The sequence below is a fragment of the Papio anubis genome, chromosome 7, assembly GCF_008728515.1.
Source record: "Papio anubis isolate 15944 chromosome 7, Panubis1.0, whole genome shotgun sequence".
Lineage (NCBI taxonomy): Eukaryota > Metazoa > Chordata > Mammalia > Primates > Cercopithecidae > Papio > Papio anubis.
Genome location: NC_044982.1, coordinates 137,384,474 through 137,400,718, shown reverse-complemented (window position 1 = coordinate 137,400,718; position 16,245 = coordinate 137,384,474). Strand labels below are relative to the sequence as shown.

The following is a 16,245-nucleotide window of genomic DNA, read 5'->3' as shown; positions in this document are numbered from 1 at the left end:
TCAATTAAAATATCAGTGAAAAACGAAGACAAAATATATACTTTTCAAAGACAAAAACAAACTCCTGATAATTTACCACTATCAGATTTACATTAAAGGAATACAAAAGGGGATTGTTTTGGCAGATGAAAAATGATTCTAGACACAAATGTAATAATGCAAGAAGGAACAAAAACAAAAGAAAGAGTGACTATAGTGGAAAATAGAAATAAATATTATTTAAAACCAATGCAAATGTCTGTTGCTTTTAAAGTATATGTAGAATTGAAATACATAATAGCCGAATCACAATGAGTAGAGAGTTAAATGAAGTTATGCCATATACAAAAATCAACTGAAAATGAATGAAAGAATTAAATGCAAGACCAGAAATAATAAAACTCCTAGAAGAACTTACAGGAGAAAATCCTCATAACATTGGTCTTGGCAATAATTTAACAATATTACATCTTCAAATCCATGAGCACTTGTATCTTCCATTTATTTGTATCTTCTCTAATTTATTTCAGAAATGTTTTGCAATTTTCAATGTATAAGCCTTTTGTCTCCTTGGTTAAGATTTTTCCTAAATATTTTGTTCTTATTGATGCTATTTTAAATGGAATTGTTTTCTTAATTTCCCTTTGATTGTTCATTGTTGGTATATAAAAATACAACTGATCTTTGTATGTTGATTTTTGCATCCTGTTATTCATAAATTTGCTATTAGTTCTAACAATTTTATTCTTGTTTTTGCTTTTTGTTTTTGTGAAATCCTTATGATTTTCTACATATAAGATCATGTCATTTGTGAACAGAGACAATTTTACTTCCCTTCCAACTTGGGTGCATTTTATTTCTTCTTATTGCCTAATTGCTCTAGCTAGTACTTCCAATACTATGGTGATTAGAAGTGGTGAGGGTAAGTATCCTTGTCTTATTCCTGATCTTAGAGGAAAAGCTCTCCATTTTTCAGCATTGAATATGAAGCTAACAATGAGTTTTTCATATATAAACTTTATGAGGTCAATATAATTTCATTCTACAGGTAGTTACTTAAGTGGGTTTTAAATCATTAATGAGTGTTTAATTTTGTCAAGTGCCTTTTACACATCTATTGAGATGGTCATGTGGTTTTTATATTTCATTCTGTTAACATGGTATATTACAGATTGATTTTCATTTGCTGAACCATCCTTGAATTACACAAATAAATCCAATTGACATAGTGTATGATACTTTTAATGTGCTGTTGAATTTGGTTTTCTTGTATTTTGTTGAAGATATTTGCATCTATATTCATCAGGAATATTGGCCTTTAGTTTTCTTTTCTTTGTCATCAGGATAATTCTGGCCTCAAAATTAGTTTGGAAGTATTCTTTCCCCTTAAATGTTTTGGAAGAAATTTGAGAAAAACTGCAATTCTTCTTTAAGTATTTGCAGTAATTCACCAGTGAAACCATCTGGTCTTGGTTTTTTGTTGTTGTTGTTGTGAGGTTCTTTGATTATGGATTTAATCTTTTTGCTAGTTATAGGTCTGTTCGTATTTTCTATTTATTCATAATCCTGTCTTGGTAAGGTAATAAGGTAGGTGAATAAATTCCTAGGAATTTATTCATTTCTGTTGGTTATACAATTTGTTGGCAATATAATTGTTCTTAGTACTCTCTTATAATCCTTTAGTTTCTGTAGCATCAGTTGTAATGGGCCCTATTTCATTTCTGATTTTATTTATTTCAGTCTTTCATCTTTTTTCTTATTTGGTCTACCTAAAGACTTGTCAATTTTATCTTTCAAAAAACCAAAAATCAGCCTTGAGTTGTATTGTTTTATGTTTAATTTTTCTAATCTGTCTTATTTATTTATGCTCTGGTATTTATTATGTTCTTCTGCTAAATTTAAACTTAGTTCACTCTTTTTGTAGTTCCTTGAGGTGTAAAGTTACATTGTATCTGAAGTCTTTCTTTTTTCTTAATGTAGGCATTTATCACTACAAACTGCCTTGTTGGATTTGCTTTTGCTGCAACCCATAATACTGGTATGTTATGCTTCCATTTTCACTTATCCCAAGATTTTCTTTTCTAATTTCAGGAGCCTGTTAGTTAATTTTCACATATTTATAAATTTTACAATTTTTATTCTGTTATTGACTTTTAGTTTTATACTACTGTGGTTTGAAAAGATACTTGACATGATTACAATCTTTTAAAATTTGTTAGTACTTGTTTTGTGGCCTAACATATGATCTATCCCAGACAATGTTCCATGTGCATTTGAGAAAAATGTGTTTTTTGCTATTGTTACATGAAATATTCTGCTTATGTCTGTTATGTCATATTGTTCAAGTATTGTTCAAGTTCACTATTTCTTTATTGATATTTGGTCTGGATGGTCTACTCATTGTCAAAAGTGGGGTATTGATGTGCTCTACTATTACTGTTGCTATCTATTTCTCCTTTTATTTCTCTTAATATTTGCTTTATATATCCAGATGCTCAAATGATGGGTGCATATATATTTTTAACTGTTATATCCTCTCAATGAATTGACCAGTTTTCTTAATAAAATGACTCTGAATCTGAATGTCCATTTTCTTCCCATTTGGGAAGTTTTCAGTCAGCCATTATTTATTTAAATAAACTTTCTTCTCATTTTTTTCCCTCCTCTGAAATTCCTGTAATGTATAAATGTGTATATTGATCTGCTTGATGATATCTCATAAGTCCCTTAGGCTTTCTTTACTCTTTTCCAGTTTTTAAAAAATGTTTGATTTCTGACTGCGTAATTTCAAATGACTTTTCTTTAAGCTTATTGATTATTTTGCTTGATCAAGTCTACTATTGATCCCTCCAGTGAATTTTTCTGTTCAGTTATTGTATTCTTCATGTTCACAGTTTCTGTTTGATTTGTTCTTTTTTTATATTTCCAACTCTATTGATATTCTTATTTTGTTCATGTATTATTTTTTAGCTCATAAAGCATTTTTATAACAGTTATTTTTTATTATTTTTGGGTAATTCATGTGCCTCAGTTTCTTTACTATCAGTTATGTATGTATTTTGTTCCCTTCTTTGGGCAATGTTTCCCTGTTTCTTCATGTGTCTCATAGCTGCTTCCAGGCATTCAAACTATGCCTGTTTCATTAGCACTTTGAATGAGGGAAGACAGAAAATCCCCCAGGTATCCCCCACTTCAAGAAAGAAGTTGTGAGCCAGGACTTTCTCTCCATGGGAAAGGGGGTAGGTAAAGTGAAATTGCCCTATTAACCTGTTTCAATGTGGCTATTCTTTGTGCTTGCCTTGAGTACTGAAATGTCTTAACTAGATTTCAACATTCTTATAAAGGTATTTTGGTCCATGTATCATTAAATCGGTGTTTCTGTGGAAGAACAAGAACTACGAATTCCTACTCCACCACCTTGTTGAGGTTACTCCTCCTCTCTTGATTTTTAAGACAATAAGTAAACACTTAAATCCTCTGAATTGCAAATGTATAATCTTACTAATAAAAGCAGGGAGACAAAGTCATTGATACCTATGTTTGCTTACAGAGATGTTCCGGAGGAATGACAATGCCAAACCCAAAGGCAGAAGGAATGGCCATGAAACTTCAGCACTGAACAGCAAACCATGAGTGGAAAGTCTGGTTGTTGTCATATTGCAGACTACATTCCCCCATAAGAAAACACTGAGTAAAGCCCAGCCTTAGACTGCTACAAAAACTCGCCATTCTTCTTATCCCCAGTGCCATTTACTCTGACATATAAAATGACTCTATGAATTCTTTAGAAATGTAAATCCAGGGGTGCCCCAGCAGCCCAGAAACACACGTTCCCCATTAAGCTAATCACCACCGAATCTCTGGAAGATTCATGTTGTCACTGAGAGGAACTGCTAGTACTCTACAGTCAGTTCTGGATTTGGCCAATAGTCCTATTTTTTGAGAATTTATACCCCTTTTGGGTCATTAGTTGTTTTGTTTTACAGTTATAGAAGCCTGGCCAATGACAATAATTTGCCTGAGATACAGGTTCAGTGCCACTTTTCTGTCTGTATAAAAAGGAATCACAGCAAGTTCCAACAGATCCTGTCAAGAAAGAGGTCAGCATCATGACTGGTAAAGCTGTCTCAGATTGACTACTTAGTTCCACTGTTACACGGCCCATTTGTGAAGGGTGGGAATAACAAGAACAGCATTTTGTGATATTTGGGTGACTATGGAGACTAATTTTAGGCCTACACATGGAGTACAAGGACAGGGCCGTCTTCCCCAGACAAGTGTTGCCGTTAGAGCCCGACAAAATATATGCAGAGGAATTTCAAAGGCACTACTGTGAAATTATGTTTTCTTGCCTTGTCATAATTTTTTCTTTTAACTTAAGAAAAAATGGTGCATTGGTGTCATTTCCCAGAAAGTACATGATTCTTCTCTCTGCAATACCCATCCCTTGGTGAAAGAACTATCACAGACACATTAAGGTAAAGCAAAAAATTTTAACCACACTTAAAACCCATTCCTTAATCTAGGTTAAAGAACTTAAGAGTGGAAAAATTATGAACTTATTCCCTTCCATTTTTACTTTACTCTCTTTCTTATGTGCACATTTTATCTCTGCATCAATAATCAAGGACTCAGAAATGTGCTTAGAGGGTTATCCCTCCCTCCCACCCCTGCCATTAATTTACTAGCTCCCTTTTCTTAAGAACTGTGTTCTACAATTTCATCATAGACAAAATTATTCTCTTGCTAACTCCTACTCATCATGTATCTGCGATATTATGCAGATCCAGGCCTTTAGTAGAACCTGGAATAGTGAAAAAAACCCAAAGACAGTGTTTGAAAGCCATACCAACAATACAATGGGGAGGGTATTACAGTGAAGTGCTGGTTTAAGGCTAAGGGAGTGAGTGGGTCCCCCCAGCAACAGGTGCATTCACTTCCACACCCACTTTGGTCTGTCCTAATTAGCATATCATTTCAATCATCAAGGCCACCAATGATGACTATACCTCAGCTTCCAATGAACAGGAATTAAAGAAAAATTAACTCAAAGATATCTTCCTCTCCATCTGTTATGGAGTTACTAGAGTTTATTAAGTGTCTAGAGTCTATTTGTTGGACAATCCTTTGGCTTAAGCTGCCTTCACACTCTGATTCATCCTTCCCCTGACCTATTCCTTGCCCCACACCCATCTCCCATCGTATTTTGAAAGGTTAATGGCTGGCTCCAATCACTGGCAGTCCTCTTTGCTATTAAGCATGGTTTTCATTTCCTTGTTTTTATAAACTAGTAACCATATAAGTTTCCTCCTAGGACTGCAACATGCAGTGCCAGAACAAGCCAGTTAAAGCTTTGCTTCTTCGGGTCATAAACCATTCCTGAACACCAACTGGGTGGAACCAGGAGTTGGCAAAAGAGATCCAATCCAAATTTGGCATGACTGGTGGGAGAAACTGAAGGAAACAATGTCCTTACAAAAGATAAGAGTCATCTGACTGGCTGTATCATTATCTGGTGGATTCTATATCAAATATATTTCCTCCACTGGTCCTAAATATTGTCGCATTACATGAGTTAGCAAAGGAAAATAAGAAAGCCTTTAAATGTTGGGGAGTGCTAAAGGAGAGAGAAAAAGTATGGATGATGTACTTTGTAGTCCTCAGTTTGAAAGCATGGGCAGCTCCATCATTCTTATGTCCATCTCTGACCCAAGCAAGTTCCTGAACCTCTTTCTGCCTCAGTTTTATTATCACTGAAATGGGAATCTCAATACAACCTTCCTCATAGGAAATAATGCATTGTAAAACATATAAAGTACTTAGTCTAGCGAAAAATACATAATGAGGGCTCAGCAAATGGTAAATGTAAGATAAAATTATATTTTTATTAACAAAGTTCACCTGGCTTACCCAAACCTGTTCATGTGCTCAGATACAGAAAGAAGTACATGTACTCAGACACCGATGACTCTGGGACTCGGGGGTTCTTTGCTCCAATTGCAGCCTGTTGAGGCTTGGGTAGGTTAGACAATGGCTGCAGAGAGAATCTCTGAATCTATAAAAACACAAGGCATGAATTGTGAGTGGATGAATCGACTGCCTCCCCTCAAAGATATGAACATACGATATTTTTACAGCCTAAGCCCCATTGCACATTCACATTAGCCTTGGGACTACTCCCATCCAAGCTTTCAATTTACCTAGAAGGGGCCAGGTATACCTTTTATTCTGAGGTCAGAGTAATGGAGGTATATGAGCCTCTGATATATGAGCCAACACATACACACACACATACACACCCCTACACACATATGCATGTGTGCACACACACATATCCAAATTTAACATAAATCCAAAGAGTCACTCTTAGGGAGTCTTCCATGGAGACTTGGTTGGATATTGGCTCTGTATTTATCAAATTCTTTGAGTTTGATTAACAGTCTTACCTCTTCCTAACTCCTCAGCAACTTACTAAACCTCTCTATGCTTCATTTTTCTCTTTGTAAAATGGGAATTACAATAGTTCTTACTATTCGTTTAAATTATATGATGCATGTAACATGCCTGGCATGCACGGTACATCTTTTTATTTTATTTATTTATTTATTTATTTATTTATTTATTTATTTATTTGAGACGGAGTCTCGCTCTGTCGACCAGGCTGGAGTGCAGTGGTGCGATCTCGGCTCACTGCAAGCTCCGCCTCCCGGGTTCACGCCATTCTCCTGCCTCAGCCTCCCGGCATGGTACATATTTTAGTAAATATTAGCTATTGACTTTATTTTTGTTTTAATTAAAAAAAAAAAAGACATATCATAAGCCCAATCTGGAGCCCCAAGGCAAAGCTTCTTTTCACCAAAGACAAAACAATTATATTTCATTCAGAGGTTTGTTTCAAAATATCTGTCAGATATTAGCAAAAGGAAAAATACAAAGACTCAGAGACTGAAAGAAAATAACCCAAAATATCCAGTGACTTTCTCTTAGTGATGGGCTTATAGAAAATTATTTTTTGCTTTATATTTGTCAAAAATTCTAAAACTCTATAATGGGCACAAATTACTTATATAGTCACAAAAAGTCATTATTTTTACAAATATTCACACACATAATTGCCTTATGACAGTGCGTGTACCTTAGCCTCTCTACTCAGTTCCTCATACTTACCTGCATATCTCCAAGGTGGTCTCTGCTGAATTCTCTGGTCGATGATGGTGCCTAATGACTGGGAGATTATAAATCTCTCTCTTTCTCTCTCTCTCTCTCTTGCTCGCTCGCTCTCTTTCTTTCTCACTCTCTCTGTGGCTCTGTGTGTGTGTGTGTGTGTAAAGTTATTAGTCTAATTTAAACTTTTTTGCTCTGTTTCATTTTTGAAATGTTCAAATAAAATACCAAAATCTACAAAGAACCCACTCTCAAGGATGATCACACATTACTATTTAGTCATTTTGCTCCAGATATTTTGTTTAAATGTGTAAAACAGAATACTATAAATGAAAGCAAGTTTCTTTTGTTTCTTCAAGTTCCAACCCCTTATCTCTTTCTTTATGAGAAGCTATTATTATAAATTTGAAGGGTACCATTTCAGTCCACATTTTTGTATTTGAATTGCATGTGTGTGTCTTCATAAACATGCTTTGCATGCCTTGAAGTGTTTACAGATTCTTTCGTGCTGTATCATTTTAAGCTTGCTTATTTTCACTCAAATTATGTTTTATAGATCAGTGTGATCCAATAAAAATATAATATGAGCCATACATGTAATTTTAAATTGTTTAGTGGCTGCAACATAAAAAGTAAAAAGAAGCAGGTAAAATCAAATTTATTGTATATTTTATGTAACCAAATATATTGAAAATATTATTTTAATGTATGACCTTAGCCATATTTCAAGTGCTAAATAGCTTTATGTGGCTAGTGGCTACCATATTGGATAGTATAATTCTAGTTCTATTCATATTGTTATATATTCACTTGTTAAATACATTTACTATAATATCTATCATATATTTATATATAATTATATATATTTAGAATAAATAAATACATATATGTAAAATTTACCATGACAGATGTACCCATTCAGTTATTGATGGACCATTCACATAATAATGCAAAGTTAGATTTTTCCCTGTTGCAAATAATGTTTTGTTGGACTTTTTTGTCTTGTCTTCTGCTGTGCATAAACAAGAATTTCTTTTGATGACTACCTGTGAGTGGAGTGCCAGGTTCATAGGAGTGAGCATCTAGTTGTACAACGTTACCAAATTGTTAACCATTGGTGATACCAATTTGGTAAAACTGTTATCTAAATTGTTATCCATTAGTAAATTAGTGATTGTATTAATTTACATTATCTACAGTAGGGGTCGAGAGAGTTTGATTCCAAACATCTTTACTACAGACTGCGAGGATGAAATCTCACTTCTACTTCTTATTAACTGAGAGACCTAGGCAAAACAACCTCTGTTTACTTTTATGTGGAGTTGGAATAATAAAAAATGTACCCATCTCATTGTTGTATTAGATGAGCTAATACATGTAAAGAAAACATTTAGATCCATCCTGTAAAATAGTAATCCCTCAATAAATGTAACCAATTGTTATTGTTGTTATTATCATCTTATTTGTTCTTCATAGCTGCTTTGTGTAGTAAGCTGAACAGGTATTATTATTATCAAGATAAAGGGATTGAATAAGACTCAATCCAAGTCTAGGATTCATTAAATGATATAATGTTACAGCTACAATAAAATTATTTTACCCCATCTTCCTCTTGCTTTAAAGAAGAAAAAAATTGGGGTTTCCTGGGATATTAATTAACTTCTCCAAATTTGATAAGTATCAGAATCTAGACATAAGTCTTCTTACTCTTGGATATTACTAGTTGGGAAAAATCCATCTCTTCCTCAAGAAACATTGGAAGAAACATAATTTCAGCCATGATCAAATGACAAAGTTCATGGGAAATACCACAGATGTATAATTTCATTAAATTGAAACAAAAATCTAGAATACTTTCCTCCTGCATTTTGATATTTGGTTAGAATTTCAGTTCTGTCTATCACCACTACACCAACATCATTAATACCACCACACCACCAGTACTACCATGCACACTCTTCCCGGTTGCAATTATACCTACTTAAACTGGAATATGTGGTACTTCTCAGTATTTATTATGGCTCCATAATACTGAGTGAGAGTAAATTAGAACCCAATGCTTGGCTTAGAAGAGATATCAAGGCCAAAGCAGGTAAGAATTCTAGGACTTAAATTCTACTGAAATTCTCCCCTTCTTTTCAATCATTGTGTGTATATTTCTCGTTGACTTTGGGCATATTTATTATGGCTGTTTTAAAGTCCTTGTCTGGAATTTCCATTACCTGGATCCTCCTCAGGGTCAGTTTCTATTGAATACCTTTTTTCTCTAGATTATTTGTTGTTGTCTTTGTGTGTCTGGTGATCTTCGACGGCAACTGGACATTATAAATTATACATTGCAGAGTCTCTGGATTCTACCATGTTCTTTTGAAGAGTTATTTATTTATTTATTTATTTATTTAGAGACAGAATCTTGCTCTGTTGCCCAGACTGGAGTGCAGTGGCACAATCTCAGCTCGCTGCAACCTCCGCCTCCCGGGTTCAAGCAATTCTCCTGCCTCAGCCTCCTGAGTAGCTGGGAATACAGGTGTGTGCCACCAGCCCAGCTAATTTTTGTATTTTTAGTAGAGACAGGTTTCATCATGTTGGCCAGGCTGGTCTCAAACTCCTGACCTCAAGTGATCCACCCACCTTGACCTCTCAAAGTGCTGGAATTACAGGTGTGAGCCACTGCACCTGGCCTCAAGATATGCTTTGAAGGAAGATCTGATAAACTGCTTAATTTTCTGTGCCTTAATTTTATCATTTGTAAAATGGAAATAATAATTATACCTACCTTATAGTAGGTTATAGTAAGGATTAAATATGATATGATGATATGTAAAATTCTCAGCACATTCAATAAATATTAGCTCCTCTTATTGTGAAAAGAGTACTGGGTAGAAGAGAGTAGATCTATGCTGTATTTCAATTCTACGTTAAGCTCAAGATATGGCCTCAATTTCTTACCAGTATAATGTTGGGATGGGATGGTGATTATAAAGTCATGGAATAGTACAGCTGTATGGGGCCTTTGGGATTTTTCTTTTCTTTCTTTCTTTTTTTATTTTGGACAGGGTCTCATTCTGCTGTCTAGGCTGGGGTGCATTGGCATGATCTGGGCTTACTGCAACCTCTGCCTCCTGGGCTTAAGTGATCCTCCCACCTCAGCCTTATGACTACCTGGGACTATAGGCACATGCCACCACACCTGGCTAATTTTTTATAGTATTTGTAGAGACAGGGTTTTGCCATGTTGCCCAGGCTGGTCTCAAACTCCTGAGCTTAAGATTAGCCTCCCAAAGTGTTAGGATTACAGGCGTGGGACATTGCACGGCTGACCTTTGAGATTATTGATGTCATCCTATCAGTGAGGGAAGAATAGGCATCCCGGGAAGGTAAAACCATAGCGTTGAACTTTGTGGCATTATGAGGCTCTGAGAAACTTCAGTTATTCTCAGTATTCCATGATGTTACTGAACATTCTTTTATAAGGGCTCTTTTAGCCCTCTGTCATACCTTCTCCTCATACTTAAGTTATCATATTCCTTTTCTGATCTTCCGAATTCACAGATTTCTCAGGAGCATGAGAAATATGTCAAATCAACATTTAATTATCTTTCCTGCTTTTCCACATCTGTGCATTCAATGATTCATACCATTAGGAGTACTACCTGTCTCTACTAAAACTACAAAAATTTGCCGGGCATGGTGGTGCACAGCTGTAGTCCCAGTTACTCGGGTGGGTGAGGCAGGAGAATTGCTTGAACCTGGGAGGCGGAGGTTACAGTGAGCCGAGATCATACCACTGCCCTCTATCCTGGGGCAACAGAGAGAGACTCCATCACACACACAGACACACATACACACACACACACACAAAGCATATCTTGAATCCATTATTAATTTTTCTCACCAACATCATCAGTACCATAGTCCAAGCCTATGCCATCTCTCTCCTAGATGCCTATATTCTAACTGCTCTGCCTGTTTCTGCTCTTGCTGCCTCCCAGTTCATCATCTCTCAGAAGCCAACGTCATCTTTCAAAAACATAAATCAAATTATGTTACACTTCTGCTTACACTCTCCAATAGTTTCTCATTGCACTTAGAATAAAATATAGACTCCTTTCCATGACCAGGCCTTTATCTGTCTTTCTGACCTCACCTGCTGCCATATTCTTCTGGAGGGTTGTTGTTAAAATCCCTGTCTTCACGTTCTTCAAACAGGCAGCTTCTGCTGGGCTCCAGCCCTTCACATTGCACAGACTGCTCTTTCCCAGCATCTTTAAATCTCATCATTCAGCTTTCAACTAGAATGTCACCTTCTCAGAGAAATCTTCCCTGCCCATTCAAGCTAAGAACAATGTGCCTCGTCCCCACTTACCACCCATGGCCATCGCTCTATTCCACTATACTACTTTTTTTTTACCTTAAGTAATTATCACCTCTGAAATTACCTTATTATTTACGTGTTTATGTTTTCCCTCCTTCACTATAATGTACTCCATATGTTAGTCTTAGGTTCTCTAAGAAGCAAACACTAAAATGGGATTAAACGTGCCAGGATTTTTATCAGGTGAAATGCCTGAGAGAGAAAATGGGGATGGAGCATAAGTTTGAGAGAGCCCTGAAAATGTACTGGAAGCTGGATCCTGAGTGAAGGACAGAGGAGAGGAGAATTAGGTTGAAGTGAACTAGACTGCTGTGCAGTCTAAAGAATGCTCAACAAGACCATCACTGAATTTTCCGGCTGTGTCTCCCAGGAATGAACATGCCTTAGCATCCCTACTGTAGTCAGTCACTCTTGGGGAGCAGCCCATGGGAAGCATAGCCTGGTGCAAATGTTACACTGGATTTCAGAGCACAGAATCTGAGGCCCTCAATCAATTTTGCTCCTGTAGTTGGAGATCTCTGAGGGTACACTGTCATGGCTGCCACACTTTATAAGAACAAGGGCTGTGTTACTCGTCCATTGTCAGCGATTTCCACAACATCTGACATATAGAAAATATTCGAGACATATTTGTAGGATTTATGAATGAATGAACACAAGAATGAAGAATGTTGCCCAAGATCACATAGGTGGAAGAGCAGAATTTAGAAAACAGCCTCTCTAATTTTAGACAGTTAGTGCTCTTGCTGCTTCTTGGCTATACTCACTATATTATATTGCTTCTTACATCATAAACCAGGGAAAACAAAAAAAAATTAAGTACCCTCGATTAAACCTTTCAGGTATATTTATGTCCCTTCTGCAACATATTGTCTATAACACAGATTTATTTCTTGTATCTGATCAAAAAGAACAGAAAGGCTTACCCACCATCATGCAAAAGAAATAGTGCTAACCATCTCCCATCCAGCCCAATATATTAGATACACAAAGTATAATATGTTGTCTTTAAGTGCAGTTACAAAGGAGAGAGGAAAAACAAAAGCCCATGCCCTTCCGGAAGGATTGGGAGTGAGCATTAACTGAACTTTTTTTATTTTTCTGAGACTGAGTTTAGCTCTTTCGCCCAGACTGGAGTGCAGTGGTGCAATCTTGGCTCACTGCAACCTCCGCCTTCCAGTTTCAAGTGATTTTCCTGCCTCAGCCTCCCAAGTGGCTGGGATTACAGGCACCCGCCACCACGCCTGGCTGATTTTTGTATTTTTAGTAGAGACAGGGTTTCACCATGTTGGCCAGGCTGGTTTTGAACTCCTGACCTTGTGATCCACCCACCTCGGCCTCCCAAAGTGCTGGGATTACAAGCGTGAGCTACCGCGCCAGGCTAACTGAACTTTCATTAAATGTCATGCATAGAAGAGTTGTGCATTCATGTTACCTCTGTCTGATACAATAATCCATAAAGTCTGGGATATTTATATAAAGGAATTGAGTTTTATCACAAAGGACAAATATCTAACTTGACCATCTTACAAAAATGCTCAAAACCAGAAAAGACATCTTAAAATAAGCCTCAGTGCATGCAAGACAGGCAAAATAATAGAAACCACATACAATTATTTTTAAATGTTATACTTTGAAGCTGATAGTTTGAGATCAAAGACAGTGGTGAACTGCTTATCTAAAACATCTCCTCAGAAACTTGGATGACAAAAAATAAAACAACTTTGTTCTTAGCCTTAATAATTTTTCTTAAAACCAAAATAGGATAGCACTAGCTGTCCATAGACAGAGTCAAACACAGTGAGTAAAGAAAAACTGTTGGCATGTAAGAGAACCTGATACAGTGACTTGTGTAACCCAGAATAGCTCATTTGCTGTAAATACATCTTTATTTTGAAACCCTTTTCATTCTATGTAGTGAAGGGGTTTCCTTCTGTATCCTTGACCTGGAGCCAAGAGAAGAGTATTTTGTATTAGCCTGGGATCTTCAAGTTATTTTGACTCAGGGATTGGAAAGGCTACAGTGGTTGAAGAGAGATGAGAAGAAATGAAGTAGGAAGAAATGGTTAATCATAAAAGAAGACATGGAATTTGGGAGAAATGGGTTCTAAAATATCACCATTATTTGCCTAGGTGGAAATTAGGCAAGTGAGAGAGGAGTTCACGTGGCATGAGAGGAAGAGAGGACAGCAGCCTGACGATGGAGGGCTCTGTTGGAGTCAAGTGTAAAACACTTGCTTGCATGCTAATTTTGCCTAATGCATTTGTTTCTAATTATGCTTTATATACAGATCCCTGAATTCCACTTTAGACTTACTAAATCAAAATCTCTGCTAGAGCCACTGCTAGCAGGACATGCCCCTACACATGCATAGTTCCCCCATTACCAACATCTCCCCAACAAAGTGGTACATTTGTTTCAATTGAGGAACCTCCTTTAGCACATCATAATCACTAGAAGTTCATAGTTTATTAGAGTTAACTCTAAGTATTATACATTCTATGGGGTTGGACAAATGTATAATAGCAAGTATCTACCACTATAGTATAATACAGAGTATTTTCACTACCTTAAACATCCTCTCTGCTCTGCCTATTCATCTCTGTATCCCCCACCCCAAACCCCTGGGAACCAGTGATCTTTTATTGTCTTTTTAATTTTGCTTTTTCCAGAATATCACAGTTAAAATTTTACAGTATGTGGCCTTTTCAGATTGCCTTCTTTCGCTTAATAATATGTGTTTAAGATCTCCATGTTTGTTCATGGAGGAATGAAGGTTTGATAGCTTCTTTCTTTTTATCACTGAATAATATTCCATTGTATGGTTGTACCAGTTCAGTTATCCACTCAGCTGCTGAAAGATATCTTAGTTGCTTCCAAGTTTTAACAATTATCAATAAAGCTGCTATAAACATCTATACAGAATTTTGTGTAGATATCAAGTTTTCAACTCCTTTGAATGGGTATCAAGGAGTGCAATTGCTGGATCATATGCTAAGAGTATGTTTAGTTTTGTAAGAAACTGTCAAACTGTCTTCCAAAGTGGCATTCCCATTAGCAGTAAGTGAGAGTTCTTGTTGTTCCACATCCTCACCGACATTTGGTGTTGTCAGGGTTCCAGATTTTAGCGATTCTAATAAGTGTATAGTGGTATCTTGTTTTGGTTTGAATTTACATTTCCCTGTGGGCATCTTTTTATATGCTTATTTCCCATCTGTATATCTTCTTTGGTGAGATGTTCATTAAGGGCTTTGGCCCATTTAATTGGGGTTTTTTTTTATTGTTTAGTTTTAAGAGTTCCTTGTATATTTTGAATAACAATCCTTTATCAGATGTGTCTCTTGCAAATATGTGGCTTGCATTTTTATTCTTTTGACATTATCTTTTGCAAAGCAGAAGTTTTAAATTTTAATGAAGCCCAGCTTATCAATTATTTCTTTCATGGATCATGACTTTAGTGTTGTATCTAAAAGTCATCACCATATCCAAGGTCATCTAGGTTTTCTCCTATGTTATCTTCCAGGACTGTTTTAGTTTTGTGTTTTACATTAGGTCTATGATTCATTTGGAGTTAAATTTTATGAAGGGTGTAAGATCTGTGTCTAGATTAAATTTTTTGCATGTGGATGTCCAGTTGTTTCAAACCCATTTGTTGAACGACTATCTTTACTTCATTGTTTGCCTTTTGTGCTTTGTCAAAGATCAGTTGACTATATGTGGGTCTATCTCTAGGCTTTCTATTTAGTTCCATTGATCTATCTGTCTAGTCTTTTATCAATATCACACTGCTTTGATTAGTGTAGTAAGTATTGAAGGTGGGTAGTGTCCGTCCTCCACTTTGTTCTTCTCTTTCAACATTGTGTTGGCTATTCTGGGACTTTTTGCCTTTCCATATAAATTTTAAATTTAATTTGTTGATATCTAAAAAAGTAACTTGCTGGGATTTTGTCATCACATTTAATCTATAGATAAAGTTGGGAAGAACTGACATCTTAACAATATTGCCTTCCTATCCATGAAGATGGACAGCCTCTTCATTTATGTAATTTTTAAAAATTTTGTTCATGAGAATTTTGTGCTTTTCCTCATGTAGATCTTGTACATATTTTGTTAAATTCATACTTGTATGTTGCATTTTGTGGGTACTATTGTAAATAGTGTATTTTTAATTTTGAATTCCACTTGTTTATTGCTGGTACACGGGAAAACAATGAACTTTTGTATATTAACTTTATATCCTGCAACCTTGATTACTTCCTGGATTTTTGTTGTTTATGTTTTCAGGTTTTCTACACAGAGGATCATGTCATCTGCAAACAAAGTTTTATTTCTTCCTTCCCAATCTGTATATTTCTTATTTTCTTTTTTTTTCAGTCTTATTTTATTAGTTAAGACTTCCAGTACTGTGTTGTAAAGGAATGGTGAAAGGAGACATCCTTACCTTGTTTCTGATCTTAGTGAGAAAGCTACTAGTTTTTCACCATTAAATATGATGTTAACTATAAATGCTTTTGCAGATATTCTTTATCACATTAACGAAGTCCCCCTCTGATCCTAGTTTATCGAGGTTTTTTTTTTTTTTATCATAAATGGGTACTGGATTTTGTCAAATGTTTTTCCTTTTCTAATAATATGATCATGTGATTTTTCTTTTTCAGCCTGTTGATATAATGAATTACATTAATTTATGTTCAAATGTTGAACCAGTCTTGTGCAACTGGGTCAA

At 35.8% G+C, this 16,245-nt stretch overlaps 1 long non-coding RNA gene across 1 annotated transcript in view; it reads left to right on the top strand.

Annotated features, from left to right (window-relative positions):
• The first annotated feature begins 1,256 nt into the window (after positions 1-1,256).
• Positions 1,257-16,245, top strand: part of LOC108586712 — a 31,322-nt gene continuing 16,333 nt past the window's right edge. Inside the window, exon 1 of the long non-coding RNA XR_001904357.3 lies at positions 1,257-2,017. This is a non-coding gene — a long non-coding RNA (uncharacterized LOC108586712). The remainder of the gene's footprint in view (positions 2,018-16,245) is intronic.